Here is a 17,095-nt window from a genome sequence, read left to right as displayed (position 1 = left end):
AATCGCTTTCTGGAAGGTTATACGCGATCTGATGCGTAAATATAACCAGTTTAATGCAACAAACACTCCGGAATAGTGAAATAGGCTTAACATACCTTAAATAACCCTTACATAACTTAGAAATAAGTTTTGAAGGGTTCGGTATGCTAAAATAAACTTTATTGATCAATAAAGACTAAAAGCGTCAAAAGTGCATAAGTTTGCATTTTTGCGCATATCTTACGTCCTGAATATATCCGGGCATCCAAAAATTTATGTAATCATTAAAATATTTTATTTTAGTGATTGGCATGATAAAATTCCATTCGTCGCTTAATTTGGATCGTTTTTGCGTTCGTTACGACTTCCGTCGTAATTAACCGAATAACGCAACCGTACGGCCAAACGAACCGACATCCGTGATGTCTGTGAGCACATTTTAAGTTCCCTATACTTTACTATCATTTTAGAGCCTTGAAATGAGGTTAAAGGGGTTTAAAAGGGCCAAAAAAATCAAGTTTTACAAGTGTAGGGACCATTTTTGAAATTTCTGGCAGATTCAATGAACCTAGTCCATTTTGAAGTGTTAATAGTTTTCACCCATGGTTTTGCAAAACCATGGGATGGTATTCAATGAACATAGTCCACATTAGGGGCTCCCATGGTTTTTGAAAACCATGTGCCCACATGTAAGGGCCATCAGCGGGCTCGTCGACAGCATCGGGTAGCGCGAAGGGCTGGAAATCATCCTTATCCGTGCTGGTAACATTTGAAGTGTGTACCTCATGCTCCGATGACTCTCAGTCGTCTGATACGATGGGCATAGGACCCGTAGTGTCCGACTCACCAGTGCCTGATGAATCCATGGTGTCTGTAACATAAACACAAATATGCACAAATAATCAATCATATAGTCAGATAAACACATTAGTCACCAATTAAGCAATCAAATTGTTCTCCTAGTCCCACTAGCCTCCCAGCCTTCCAGACTGATCTCCCTAGTCCCACTAGCCTCCCAGCCTCCCAGACTGCTCTTCCTAGTCCCACTAGCCTCCCAGCCTCCCAGACTGCTCTTCCTAGTCCCACTAGCCAATTCTCCCAGCCTCTCAGACTGACTCCCTAGTCCCACTAGACAACTACCTCGGCCTCCCAGACCGAGCCTCGGCCTCCCAGACCGAGCCTCGGCCTCCCAGACCGAGCCTCAGCCTCCCAGACTGAGCCTATAAATAATAAATAAAATGTGCTCAACATTTGTTTATAAAAACATTTTGGATCTGGACTTAAGTGGTATGCAATGTAAAAATGTTTTCGTGAGAGCCCTAGTGATCATAGTCTAGACTCGAGAAGGAATCCTAGTTCGCTATGATCAGAGCTCTGATACCAAGCTGTCACACCCTGGCTTTGCGGAAGCGTGGTTAATTTGGTGTGACTTCTTAATACCATAGCTTAATCATAACAAAGCTATATGAAAATAAAACCATGCAAGATCATCCATTGATTTAAGTTTTAAAACATAAGTAACACAACATTGTCTTACGGCGTTGACTCATGCAACGGGAATTACAACCTAACAACATAAAACATTGTTCAGAAGACACAAACATCAACATGAAATAAACACAGTTTAAGAACTGTGACTCGTCCAGGAAAAAGTCACATCCCTTAAACTTGGATGACCTCGTAACTCTTATGCAGCGGGAAAACATAACATACCGCGCCAGATCTTTAGTTCCCTGAAATACATGTAAGTTGGAAAAATTCAACAATAATGTTGAGCGAGTTCATGTGTAAGTGAGTAATAAAACCTTTGTAAGTATAAAAATCCTGGTATGTAGCAAATAAGGAAAAAGAGATCACCAATGGTTTGCAAGGCCATTGATATGTATGAAGTGCAAGTAGGAAGACTCAAACCTAGCGGATTTATGCGTTGGGCACAAAGTCACCCCGATGTCCGTTATGCTGGGCCTGGGGCTGGGCTCGCTACACCCAGATAGATCTACCGCTACTGTCCCTCGGTCCTACAATGAGGATTAATGGCCTCAAGTTGCGCCTACCCACTCACATGATCTAAGTAGTAACCCTCCTTACGCTAACCATACCATGTATAAAGTACTTGTAATCAAAGTAACATGTATTTCACCCCCGCAGTTTAGAAAACTGAAAACAGTTAAGAGAAAAGGGGGGACATGAACTCACAGTGGTGCGTCTCTACCAAGAAAATCTCCTGATCAATCTGCAGTGCGACGACCTACACGTACTAACTTCTATTAGACGGACGGCCGTGCCTTAGCTTAAGCTTTAAGTTTTTGGGGAAATAGTTAGACAACTATTTCGTGTTTACACTTAGTAATTATTTGGTAAATATTTTCCTTCCCAAGGATGGGGGCTTTAATACATGTGCATTTGTATAACTTCGAAATATATTATTAAGTCTCACTTAAAGTATATTTTAGTTCTAACTCCAAAATATAAATATTTTTCCCAAAATATTATATTTTATTACATATAATTTTCCCAAAATAATATCCTTGTCAAAATACATAATTATGTGTACCTTCTGAAAATACGTAAGTTACGAATAAAGGTCGGGTGGTATTAATTATACCGTTGTAACTTAATATTTATTGTGAAGGCGTTCGTATTATTTTGGAATCGTTAATATTTCGTAATATTATTTTTACCCTAAAAATAATATTTACGTAGTTCACAAAATAATCATAAAAATCTCACAAGTGTTGTTATGAAAAATATATATACTAAATACATATTTATCAAGTCTTATTTTGTGAAAATCCCACCTCCGATATTTAGAAATTTTGTAAATAAAATCATGGCGAAATTTACATCTTTGAAAACAAGTTAAAAATGTATTTCTAACACTTGTGATGAAAATATTTCCAAGTGTTAGGTTTTTGGAAAAATTTCGCCAGAGTTTCCCCTGTAACTGGAGGTGGCCACGCTTTCAAGCGTATCATTTTCTTTTAAGATTCAAATCAACAATGTTCCCAACATTAACAAACAATATTTCAACATTAAACCAGTCAAAATAAATATAAATCGCAAAAATTACATGAACTTGTGGTTTATCTACAATGCGTAATAACTTTCCTTTGTTTTTAGTGGGTCTTTGTATAGATCAATTCGGTTTCTTGAAAATCTTGTTTTTAAAGAAGTTTCGTCTTTACAACTTCTTGTCAACATTTACAAAAATAGTTCTTTTGTCGAAACTTTGTGTTACACAAGTGTTTACACACTTGTGTGTTTACAAAAATCACTCTTGTTCATGAAAGATCCGATTTTAAAAATATGTTTTCTTTGACGCTTGGTTCTTTGAAAATACCACTTGTAGATCCGTAGATCTACTAGTTTTGAACACTATTTCGTAAGAAAGATTGATTTTACACAAGTTCATGTTTAGTGTGTAGTAGTGTTTCACCATTTAACCCTTTTCATACTTTAACATACTCTAAGCCATGATTTATGAACATGACTAATCCGGGTTAGATGATGATCCGAGCTACCACAACATAGATCGCCACTAAATAATCACAACAAAACAAGCCTTACAAGTTTTACACAACTCTCATGTTTTTATCCAACATAATCATCATTTTAGTAAACTTTTATCATGTCTTCTTGTTTGTTCATAAATTTTAACCGACAAAGTTCGTTTTAACCACTTTAGAATAGATCAAGAGTGTGTTTAAAGTCACTTACTACTAGCTCGAGGCTAGGGAAGAAACTAGTCGAAGATTGGGTGGATAAAAGCAATGTAACGAGGTCCTTCACGATCCGAATGCACTGAGCTTCCTTGTATGAGATCCTTATCCCTTGTCTATGCTTGGAATGGCAAGATCAAAATCGAAAATGATGGATGGATGGTGGGTGGTGTTCGGCCGAGAACCAAAGAGAGGGAGAGAGAGTTGTGAAATTGAGTTGTGGTGAGTGAAGGTTATGTTGTGTTATTGTTGTTACTTATAGGCAAACTCATGCACAATTAACCAATGGATTTTATGTCTAATTGATATTAGACATAGTTGATTTAAATAATCAACAAGTACAAAGGGTGTCCCCCTAGGGGACGAGTTTGGTTGGGGGGGGGGGGGGTCTCCTAGTTCAATTCCAACTAAGTGTTAAGACATAGTTAGTTAATTTTAGAGGTGTAACCATTTACTAGCATGTTATGCGATATAGCGGGTGTTAGGGTATTCGAGGACCCTAACTGGCTCAGAAAAAGAAAAACAACGTTGATGGCAATATTTTTGTGTTCCGGGTAATGTCCGGTTGTTCGGTTGGATAGTGATCCGTTAAAGTGCTTAACAAAGCTTTAAAGTGTCGTTATTACTATTTTTAGTGACACCACTTATTCCCGACACTTTGGAAAGTGTCTAGTAATATTTTTCTCATGTTTTGGCACTTTATTAGTTGGCTAAATGCTGAATTTTCATTTAAAGTGCTGAATTTTGTACTTAGAGTACGTTTTAGGCACATCCGGTCACTATAACTTATACCTAGTGACGCAGTTCTACAACCCTCGTATCCCTACACTCACAACTAGTGTAGCAAACTATCTCGGGCTCATACAGGCCTTAGAGGCAGTGTCTGCCTGATGCTGGCTATATCAGCATGTTAAATGGGTTATCCGTTTATTGTGCTACTGTGCTTTTGTGCATCATGTTTGTCACTAAAGTTCTGTATGTAAATCATGGAGTGACAGCAAGTAAAGTATGATGCAAATATGTACATGTATCAGTATTCAGGTAGCAGTTTATCAATAATTGTGAGCAAGCACAGTAATTAAGCAGTAATTAATTATTAATTAAGTCATACGAATACCTGGTTTGGTGAGGGTTGTCACATTCTCCCCCCGTTAGAAAAATTTCGTCCCGAAATTTTAAGTTCTGCTTCTAGATGCAGGGTTCTTAGGAAATAAGTGGGGGTACTTTTCTTTCATCCGGTCCTCACGCTCCCAGGTGTATTCAGGTGTATTCAGGACCATGTCTGGCATTCCATCGAACCTTGACGAGCTTGACACTGCTTCGGCGGGTTTTGTTCACTTTCCAATCCGTAACCTCAACAGGTTCTTCAACAAAATGGAGCGTGTCGTCGACATGAATCTCGTCGGTGGGAATGACAACGGTATCTTGAGTTGGACTTTTCTTCAAATTTGATACATGAAATGTATCGTGAACACCATTCAGTTCAGCAGGTAAGTCCAGCTTGTATGCTACTAACCCAGTTCTTTCGAAAATTCTGAACGGACCAATATACCGCGGATTCAACTTTCCACGCTTCCCGAAGCGTGCCACACCCTTCCAGGGTGATACTTTCAACAAAACCATATCACCTACCTCAAAATCTAGAGGTTCCTTCTTCGGTCCGCATAACATTTCTGACGATCACGAGCCGCCTTGATGCGATCTCGGATCTGTGCAATCTTGTCTGTGGTTTCCTGTACCATATCAGGACCAACCAATTGTCTATCACCTGCATCAGACCAACAAAGCGGTGATCTACACTTGCGGCCGTATAGAGCTTCAAATGGCGCGGCACCAATACTGGTGTGGTAGCTGTTGTTATACGAAAATTCGACCAATGGCAAATGCTTATCCCAGCTACCGCCCAAATCCATAACACATGCTCTCAGCATATCTTCCAAAGTCTGAATAGTCCGTTCGCTTTGTCCGTCGGTCTGTGGGTGAAATGCAGTGGTCAAATTCAATTGCGAGCCAAAAGCTTCTTGGAAGGATTGCCAAATCCTTGATATGAACCTTCCGTCTCTATCAGAGATGATTGAGAGAGGTACTCCATGGCGCGTAACGATTTCTCTCATGTAAATTTCAGCCAACTTGCTCGTATTATCCTTCTCTCTGATAGGTAAGAAGTGCGCAGACTTTGTTAATCGGTCCACTATTACCCAAATAGTGTCGTGACCTCTTGGCGTTCTTGGCAACTTTGTTATAAAATCCATGGAGATTTGTTCCCATTTCCACTTGGGAATCTCAGGTTGTTGCAGAAGTCCTGAAGGCTTCTGGTATTCCGCTTTCACCTTAGCGCACGTTAAACATTTGCTCACATAAACAGCAACATCGCCTTTCATCCTAGGCCACCAATAATAATCTTTAAGATCCTGGTACATCTTATCCGCTCCTGGATGGATAGAGTACCGTGATTTGTGAGCTTCATCAAAAATAACTTTCCTCAAACCACCAAATAGAAGAACCCAAATCCTTTTCATGAAACATAATGTTCCTTCCTTGTTTGGCACCAATTGCTTCTCCATCCCACGGAGATATTCTTCTTCCAGGTTACTTTCCTTAAGTGCTTCTTTCTGTGCGGCACGAATGCGCAAAGAAAGGTCTGTCTGAATAATCATCTCCAAAGCCCTAACCCTTATGGGCTTGATCCTTTCTTTTCGACTTAGGGCGTCGGCGACCACATTCGCCTTCCCTGGATGATACTTTATCTCGCAGTCGTAATCGTTCAACAACTCAACCCATCGTCTTTGTCTCATATTCAACTCCTTCTGGTTGAATATGTGTTACAGGCTTTTATGATCTGTGAAGATTGTACATTTCGTACCATATAGGTAGTGTCTCCAGATCTTCAATGCAAATACCACAGCGCCTAGCTCCAAATCATGTGGTATAGTTCTTTTCATGTACTTTCAGCTGGCGTGATGCGTAAGCTATATCTTTCTGGCGTTGCATCAGCACGCAACCCAATCCTTGACGCGACGCGTCACAGTATACCACAAAATCATCTGTACCTTCCGGTAGTGCTAAGATCGGCGCATTACAAAGCTTATCTTTCAATAGCTGGAACGCTTGTTCCTGTTTGATTCCCCAATCAAACTTCTTATCTTTTTGGGTGAGGAGCGTCAATGGTTGAGCGATCTTTGAAAATCCTCAATGAACCTTCGATAGTAGCCAGCCAAACCCAAGAATTGTCGAATCTCGGTTGGCGTCTTTGGCGTCTCCCAATTCTTGATCGCCTCGATCTTGGTTGGATCCACGTGGATCCCATCTCCATTCACCACATGTCCAAGGAATTGGACTTGACGTAGCCAAAACTCGCACTTAGAGAATTTGGCATACAACTGTTCTTTCTTCAGCAGCTCCAAAATAGCTCTTAGATGCTGTTCATGCTCAGCCTTTGTCTTCGAGTAAATCAAAATGTCATCGATAAACACAATCACGAACTTATCCAAATACGGCTTGCAAACTCTGTTCATCAAATCCATGAAAACTGCAGGCGCGTTTGTCAACCCAAACGGCATAACTAGGAACTCGTAGTGTCTATAACGAGTTCTGAAGGCTGTCTTAGGGATACTTTCCTCTTGTATCCTTAACTGATGGTATCCAGATCGCAAATCGATCTTTGAATAAAAGCTTGAACCTTGCAGCTGATCGAATAAATCATCAATTCTTGGCAGAGGATACCTATTGTTGATCGTCAACTTATTCAACTCCCGGTAGTCGATACACATTCGAAAACTACCGTCCTTCTTCTTGACAAACAGGACCGGAGCTCCCCAAGGCGAGAAGCTTGGTCAGATAAATCCTTTGTCTAACAACTCTTGAAGTTGTGTCGACAATTCTTGCATCTCAGACGGTGCAAGTCGACAAGGTGCCTTAGCCACAGGCGCGGCGCCTGGAACTAAGTCGATGCGGAACTCCACTTGTCTCTGAGGTGGCAATCCAGGCAAGTCCTCTGGGAAGACTTCTGGATATTCCCTCACGACAGGGATGTCTTCGATTTTTGGCTCAGCAGCTTTCTTGTCTACAATGTGTGCCAGGAAGGCAGCACATCCCTTTTGTAAACATTTTCGCGCTTTCAGGCAGCTGATAATTCTCAAAGGCGTACCTCGCTTCTCTCCATGAACCACAATTGTTTCACCATCTTCGGTTGGGATACGAATGACCTTTTTGTGACAAACAATCTCAGCCTTGTTGGCTGATAACCAATCCATTCCTACCACCACGTCGAAGCTTCCCAGCTGGACTGGTAGTAGATCCAAAGCAAACTCACGCTCTCCCAATTCAATTACACAACCTCTGACAACTTCATTGGCTTCTACCAACTTTCCATTAGCCAATTCGATCGAGTAGGGAATATCTAACTTACTAGTGGCTAACCCAAGCATATTCTTAAACTCTAATGATACGAAGCTATAATCGGCACCAGTATCAAATAAAACGGATGCAAAGCGTTGGTTTACAGGGAACATACCAGTAACGACATTGGGATCCTGGCGCGCTTCCCTTGCTTCGATATTGAAGAATCTTCCACGGGCTTTGTTCAATTCTGGGCAGTTCCGTTTATAATGCCCAATGTCACCACGGTTAAAGCATCCAGGTCTTTGCCCGTTTCCACCTCCATTCCCAGCTTGATTGTTGTTCTGATTATGGTTCACATTACCAGTACCAACCTGATTTGCGTTGTTGCCACGATTCCCATTACCTCCATTGTTTCCTTGTGGGCGATTTCCATTTCCACCCCGGTTATTGTTTCTGTTTCCAAATCCTCCTTGGCCTCCCCGGCCAATAGTAGGCCAACAGAAATCCTTTGAGTGACCAGTTTTCCCACATGCTTCACAAACCTTTAAACCACACCGTCCTGAGTGGTGACGCTGGCAGGTGTTGCACTTGGGATGGGTACCCATATACCCTTTTCCTTTCCTGCCAGTACCAGCTGTAGCTTGAGCTGGCGCGCTTGACTCTCCTTTCTTATCAACCCCACTAGTGCCTTGTTTGAAGTTCGAGAACTTTCTTTTGTTACCTCCGGACGACTCGACATGAGTCTCCTTCTTCTTTGGCCCAGCATCAGAAAACTTGTTTAGGCGGATAGCCTCCTCAGTGAGAGCCACGCTCAGATCAATTGCCTCAGTAAGGTTCTGTTTGTTTTCTTGGCAGAAGCTCTTCTAGCCACTTATGTCTGCGTCGCGCAGACACGCGCAGACCTTTGGGTCCTGCAGCTTGTTTGTTTTCCAGAAGCACTTCTCAACTTTTACCTCTTCCCCACCTCTTCCTGGAACAGACATAAACCCACCTCTTCTCACCTCTTCTCACATCTTCTTTCTTTCAAACCCTTTTCTTCCACAATCCCTTCTCTGCAAATTCACATCAAACACACATCAAACACAGAGACAAATCTCATCTCCTCCAAACAAAGCACACCCATCTGCTCTCTTCCTCGGCTCCGGCGACGGGTCTACCGTTCTCCGGTCAACAACACACACCCAAACCATTTTTCACCCTATACCAAACCCCCTACTCGCAGAACGGAGATGGAGGTTCACGGCGACGGTGGTGGCGGTGGCGTCGGGTTGTTCGAGCAGGAGAGAGAGTTCAGAGACGGAGATGGAGGTTCACGGCGTACGGCGACGGTGGTGCTTGAACCGAAGATGATGGCGGTGGAGGTGGTGGTGCTTGAACCGAAGATGATGGCGGTGGTGGTGCTTGAACCGACGAAGATGATGGCGGTGGCGGTGGTTGAAAGACGAAGGCGGTGGTGGTGGTTGAACGACGAAGATGATGGCTGTGGTGTGATGGCGGAGGTGGTGTGATGGCAAATTGTAGAGAGAGAGTAGAGAGAGAGAGTTGAGGCAGAGACAAGAGAAGTGTGTGGTTGTGTTTGTGAGAAGTGATTTTGTAGAAGAAGGGAAAAAAAAACAAACCCCCTTCTCCTTGCAGACTGCAGACATTTGGTCCACCTCTTCTTCTGCAGATGGCTGCAGATGTGATCCGCAGACTGCAGACCTTTTCTCGCAGAAAAAACAAACACCACCTAATTGTTGCAGGCTAGGAAGAGGTCACCATACTTATGATTTGAGGAGCTAGACCCCAAATGAAGCGCTCAATCCGCTTAAACTCTGGAGTGACCATATAAGGTACCACATGAGATAAATCGTGAAACCTCTGAACATACTCTGCGATTTTCGGACCTTCCATCTTCAAATGCCAAAACTCAGTTTGCAACTTTTGAATTTCTGCACGAGAGCAATACTTTCTACGCATGAGCTCTTTCAGCTCGTTCCATGTCATTGCGTAGGCTGCGGCTTCACCAAGTGTCTGCACTTGTAAATTCCACCATGACAGGGCTCCATCCAAGAATAGCCCAGAGATGTAGGTAACTTGCTGGTCTGGAGCACACTTGCTCATGCGGAGAACTGAGTCCGTCTTCTCGGCCCAACGAACAAAAGCGACAGCACCTCCGGTGCCATCAAAGTTGACAGGCTTGCAGTCTAGAAACTGCTTGTAGGTGCACCCTGCACATACGTTACAACATATGAATGGCATTAGCATCCTTGCTAGAGATATCCAATTAGATCATGGTATGTCTTAATGACTTAGTATTACCATGAGGCGGATTGTTGTTGCCAGTATTGCCAGAATTACTTCCACTAGTCCCTCCTTGAGAGGCGGCGTACTGTGCGATGGCAGCAGCGATGACTTGTTGAAGCTCTGCCTCATTGGTAGGCATTGGCGTTTGACGTCTCAGCGGCATCTTCTAAACGATGTGTTCACGTTGGTCAGGCCACAGTAAAGCGTACGTATATAATGATAGTAATAGTACATAACATCTCATGTTATAAATAGACCAATCACATAACATCCCATGTTACAATCATATCAATCACACAACATCTCATGTCATAAAACATAAATAATCAATCAAACAACATATATGATGAGAATACTGCGATTGCATTGCCATAAATCGAGACCACATGGTAAAGTGTACAAGTACATAATAGTGTCATACATCATCAACGACTAAGGGCTACATAACCCAGTCCAAAAGAATATCAAATCAGTGTCAATACATCCATATACATGTCAACAAAAGTCAAAATCAGTGTGCAGTCTCCAAAAAGCTGTGCGGTCAGAGCAATCGCCGTCTTCTCACCAACGTCCACCCATGCTGCATAAGATAGTCCTATACTGATGGCGGTGGAGGAGGGGGAAAATGGGAATAGAACAAACGACGCAAATGGAGCCAGTCCTCCTCCATGGCTCTTTGGGAACGCAACCAGGATGCCATCTGCTGCTCCAGTGCCAAAAGGCGTGCAGCAGAGTCCGGTGGCAACGATCGAGAGGGCTGCGAAGTGGCAGGGTGGGTCTGACCCTGACACTGGCACGACGGTGGCTGGGCTCTCTCGAGCTCCTGTATACGCCGTGTGAGTGCCTCCTGCTAGACAACAAACGACATAAGAACGTCCTCAATAGAATACCCCATATGGAAAGGATGGTAGGGGTCGGATGGTGGCATAATAGGTGGTGACGTCCAGAGAAATGGCTCACTGGCTGGATCGAAAGGTGGCACAGAGAATGGAGGAACAGGGGGAATAGCAGTAGAAAACTGTGGTACAACTAGAATAGATGTCGGCACATGTCCAAAGGGATGAGCCGAGGAACCCTCTCCAGGTCGAGCTGGAGGTGTGAACTGAGCGAACGAAGAAGGGACATCCATGTGACGTGCATCAGTGGTATGTGGGGGAAAAGGTGGGAGCTCATCATCAGCGTCAATCCACCCATTCTGGGTTTGCGCATAACGGGGATCAATATGGGTCGCGAATAGCACATGATCGGGCTCCAGGGGAACAGGATCAGGTAGGGGAGCAACAATAGGGTCAACGGGTACATCAGCGATGAGAGGGGCATCAGCCTGAGCAGCAGCGACAACAGGATCACCCTCCAATAGTGGAGCATCAGCAGGGTGATCATCAACGGGTAGATCAGCAATCACAGGGTCAACAATGGGTACGCCAGCATGAATAGGGTCATGCTCAAACACAGGGTCAGGAGTGGCTACCGGCTCGGGGGCCATGGCAGGCTCTGGGTCATCAAATGCCATCTCAAAATCTGCGTGGTCAGCAAACGCAGGGTCAGCAAGGTCAATGGGATCAACTGGGTCAACCGGGTCCTCCATAGGCTGATCCAGGGGTATAAACTCGATGTCCTGATCTGGGTCGAAACCAGGTGGAAAGACAGGGTCGGAATCCTCCACAATGTCGTGATCAAAGGCGAAGCTCGGGGCAGGGGCAACAGAGGATGCCCTATCAGGATCTGAACCATGAGAAAAGTGCTGCGCACCCTGAGTGTGCGATGGTGCAGAGGCCACAAACTCGAAAGAGTCTGGGACGGGTGAGTGAGCAGGTGACTCCTTTGCAGGAGCATCTGCAAGCAACAAAAGACCACCATCGGCTATAAGGGCCTCGCCCTCAATATCATCCTCCAGGGGCTCATCATCAAACAGATCGACGTCGTCGTCAGCGTCGGCGTCGAGGAGTGTATCAAGAGTAGGATAAGCAGCAAGAGGTATAGGGGCAGGGATCTCCACGAGCGGTAAGTCCCCGGCAAAAGGGCCATCAGCGGGCTCGTCGACAGCATCGGGTAGCGCGAAGGGCTGGAAATCATCCTCATCCGTGCTGGTAACATCTGAAGTGTGTACCTCATGCTCCGATGACTCTCGGTCGTCTGATACGATGGGCATAGGACCCGTAGTGTCCGACTCACCAGTGCCTGATGAATCCATGGTGTCTGTAACATAAACACAAATATGCACAAATAATCAATCATATAGTCAGATAAACACATTAGTCACCAATTAAGCAATCAAATTGTTCTCCTAGTCCCACTAGCCTCCCAGCCTTCCAGACTGATCTCCCTAGTCCCACTAGCCTCCCAGCCTCCCAGACTGCTCTTCCTAGTCCCACTAGCCTCCCAGCCTCCCAGACTGCTCTTCCTAGTCCCACTAGCCAATTCTCCCAGCCTCTCAGACTGACTCCCTAGTCCCACTAGACAACTACCTCGGCCTCCCAGACCGAGCCTCGGCCTCCCAGACCGAGCCTCGGCCTCCCAGACCGAGCCTCAGCCTCCCAGACTGAGCCTATAAATAATAAATAAAATGTGCTCAACATTTGTTTATAAAAACGTTTTGGATCTGGACTTAAGTGGTATGCAGTGTAAAAATGTTTTCGTGAGAGCCCTAGTGATCATAGTCTAGACTCGAGAAGGAATCCTAGTTCGCTATGATCAGAGCTCTGATACCAAGCTGTCACACCCTGGCTTTGCGGAAGCGTGGTTAATTTGGTGTGACTTCTTAATACCATAGCTTAATCATAACAAAGCTATATGAAAATAAAACCATGCAAGATCATCCATTGATTTAAGTTTTAAAACATAAGTAACACAACATTGTCTTACGGCGTTGACTCATGCAACGCGAATTACAACCTAACAACATAAAACATTGTTCAGAAGACACAAACATCAACATGAAATAAACACAGTTTAAGAACTGTGACTCGTCCAGGAAAAAGTCACATCCCTTAAACTTGGATGACCTCGTAACTCTTATGCAGCGGGAAAACGTAACATACCGCGCCAGATCTTTAGTTCCCTGAAATACATGTAAGTTGGAAAAATTCAACAATAATGTTGAGCGAGTTCATGTGTAAGTGAGTAATAAAACCTTTGTAAGTATAAAAATCCTGGTATGTAGCAAATAAGGAAAAAGAGATCACCAATGGTTTGCAAGGCCATTGATATGTATGAAGTGCAAGTAGGAAGACTCAAACCTAGCGGATTTATGCGTTGGGCACAAAGTCACCCCGAGGTCCGTTATGCTGGGCCTGGGGCTGGGCTCGCTACACCCAGATAGATCTACCGCTACTGTCCCTCGGTCCTACAATGAGGATTAATGGCCTCAAGTTGCGCCTACCCACTCACATGATCTAAGTAGTAACCCTCCTTACGCTAACCATACCATGTATAAAGTGCTTGTAATCAAAGTAACATGTATTTCACCCCCGCAGTTTAGAAAACTGAAAACAGTTAAGAGAAAAAGGGGGACATGAACTCACAGTGGTGCGTCTCTACCAAGAAAATCTCCTGATCAATCTGCAGTGCGACGACCTACACGTACTAACTTCTATTAGACGGACGGCCGTGCCTTAGCTTAAGGTTTAAGTTTTTGGGGAAATAGTTAGACAACTATTTCGTGTTTACACTTAGTAATTATTTGGTAAATATTTTCCTTCCCAAGGATGGGGGCTTTAATACATGTGCCTTTGTATAACTTCGAAATATATTATTAAGTCTCACTTAAAATATATTTTAGTTCTAACTCCAAAATATAAATATTTTTCCCAAAATATTATATTTTATTACATATAATTTTCCCAAAATAATATCCTTGTCAAAATACATAATTATGTGTACCTTCTGAAAATACGTAAGTTACGGATAAAGGTCGGGTGGTATTAATTATACCGTTGTAACTTAATATTTATTGTGAAGGCGTTCGTATTATTTTGGAATCGTTAATATTTCGTAATATTATTCTTACCCTAAAAATAATATTTACGTAGTTCACAAAATAATCATAAAAATCTCACAAGTGTTGTTATGAAAAATATATATACTAAATACATATTTATCAAGTCTTATTTTGTGAAAATCCCACCTCCGATATTTAGAAATTTTGTAAATAAAATCATGGCGAAATTTACATCTTTGAAAACAAGTTAAAAATGTATTTCTAACACTTGTGATGAAAATATTTCCAAGTGTTAGGTTTTTGGAAAAATTTCGCCAGAGTTTCCCCTGTAACTGGAGGTGGCCACGCTTTCAAGCGTATCATTTTCTTTTAAGATTCAAATCAACAATGTTCCCAACATTAACAAAAAATATTTCAACATTAAACGAGTCAAAATAAATATAAATCGCAAAAATTACATGAACTTGTGGTTTATCTACAATGCGTAATAACTTTCCTTTGTTTTTAGTGGGTCTTTGTATAGATCAATTCGGTTTCTTGAAAATCTTGTTTTTAAAGAAGTTTCGTCTTTACAACTTCTTGTCAACATTTACAAAAATAGTTCTTTTGTCGAAACTTTGTGTTACACAAGTGTTTACACACTTGTGTGTTTACAAAAATCACTCTTGTTCATGAAAGATCCGGTTTTAAAAATATGTTTTCTTTGACGCTTGGTTCTTTGAAAATACCACTTGTAGATCCGTAGATCTACTAGTTTTGAACACTATTTCGTAAGAAAGATTGATTTTACACAAGTTCATGTTTAGTGTGTAGTAGTGTTTCATCATTTAACCCTTTTCATACTTTAACATACTCTAAGCCATGATTTATGAACATGACTAATCCGGGTTAGATGATGATCCGAGCTACCACAACATAGATCGGCACTAAATAATCACAACAAAAGAAGCCTTACAAGTTTTACACAACTCTCATGTTTTTATCCAACATAATCATCATTTTAGTAAACTTTTATCATGTCTTCTTGTTTGTTCATAAATTTTAACCGACAAAGTTCGTTTTAACCACTTTAGAATAGATCAAGAGTGTGTTTAAAGTCACTTACTACTAGCTCGAGGCTAGGGAAGAAACTAGTCGAAGATTGGGTGGATAAAAGCAATGTAACGAGGTCCTTCACGATCCGAATGCACCGAGCTTCCTTGTATGAGATCCTTATCCCTTGTATATGCTTGGAATGGCAAGATCAAAATCGAAAATGATGGATGGATGGTGGGTGGTGTTCGGCCGAGAACCAAAGAGAGGGAGAGAGAGTTGTGAAGTTGAGTTGTGGTGAGTGAAGGTTATGTTGTGTTATTGTTGTTACTTATAGGCAAACTCATGCACAATTAACCAATGGATTTTATGTCTAATTGATATTAGACATAGTTGATTTAAATAATCAACAAGTACAAAGGGTGTCCCCCTAGGGGACGAGTTCGGTTAGGGGGGGGGGGGTCTCCTAGTTCAATTCCAACTAAGTGTTGAGACATAGTTAGTTAATTTTAGAGGTGTAACCATTTACTAGCATGTTATGCGTTATAGCGGGTGTTAGGGTATTCGGGGACCCTAACTGGCTCAGAAAAAGAAAAACAATGTTGATGGCAATATTTTTGTGTTCCGGGTAAAGTCCGGTTGTTCGGTTGGATAGTGATCCGTTAAAGTGCTTAACAAAGCTTTAAAGTGTCGTTATTACTATTTTTAGTGACACAACTTATTCCCGACACTTTGGAAAGTGTCGAGTAATATTTTTCTCATGTTTTGGCACTTTGTTAGTTGGCTAAATGCTGAATTTTCATTTAAAGTGCAGAATTTTGTACTTAGAGTACGTTTTAGGCACATCCGGTCACTATAACTTATACCTAGTGACGCAGTTCTACAACCCTCGTATCCCTACACTCACTACTAGTGTAGCAAACTATCTCGGGCTCATACAGGCCTTAGAGGCAGTGTCTGCCTGATGCTGGCTATATCAGCATGTTAAATGGGTTATCCGTTTATTGTGCTACTGTGCTTTTGTGCATCATGTTTGTCACTAAAGTTCTGTATGTAAATCATGGAGTGACAGCAAGTAAAGTATGATGCAAATATGTACATGTATCAGTATTCAGGTAGCAGTTTATCAATAATTGAGAGCAAGCACAGTAATTAAGCAGTAATTAATTATTAATTAAGTCGTACGGATACCTGGTTTGGTGAGGGTTGTCACATTATGAGGAGTTAAGTTTGTTATGCCCGAATATGGTTACACCTTTGGATAAGGCAATCGAAAAGTACATTGATGGCCTCCCTGACTCAATACAAGACATTGTGACTGGTAGCAACCCTACTACAGTTAGACAGGCCATTGAGCTATCTGCAACCTTGACTGAATCAAAGATCAGGAAAGGTAAACTTTTTCGAAAAGGTGACAAGAAACCGGTCGTGGAATCGAACCCAATCGAGGAATCAAAGACCATGGATGAATAGACTGAATCCCCTAAGAAGTCAAAGAAGCGAAAGGCTTCTCAGAACTGCGCCGTGGTCGCTCACAATGGTCAAGCCGTCCCCAACCAACCAGCTCAACCCCCTGCTAGAAAACCATACAATGGAACTGCACCCTTGTGCAACCAATGTAGCCTCCATCATCACGCCAATGTACAGTGCCGCAAATGCCAAACTTGTGGACTTATAGGCCACACAGCAAGAGTCTGCCCACCTGCAGCTGCGCCAAACCAAGCTGGCAACAATCCTGCTCAAGGTCGTTTTCTACCAGGCTCTTATTTCAACTGTGGCGAGATGGGTCATTTCCGAA

Source organism: Helianthus annuus, chromosome 10, assembly GCF_002127325.2.
Source record: "Helianthus annuus cultivar XRQ/B chromosome 10, HanXRQr2.0-SUNRISE, whole genome shotgun sequence".
NCBI classification, from domain to species: Eukaryota; Viridiplantae; Streptophyta; class Magnoliopsida; order Asterales; family Asteraceae; genus Helianthus; species Helianthus annuus.
This window is presented reverse-complemented; position numbering follows the sequence as displayed.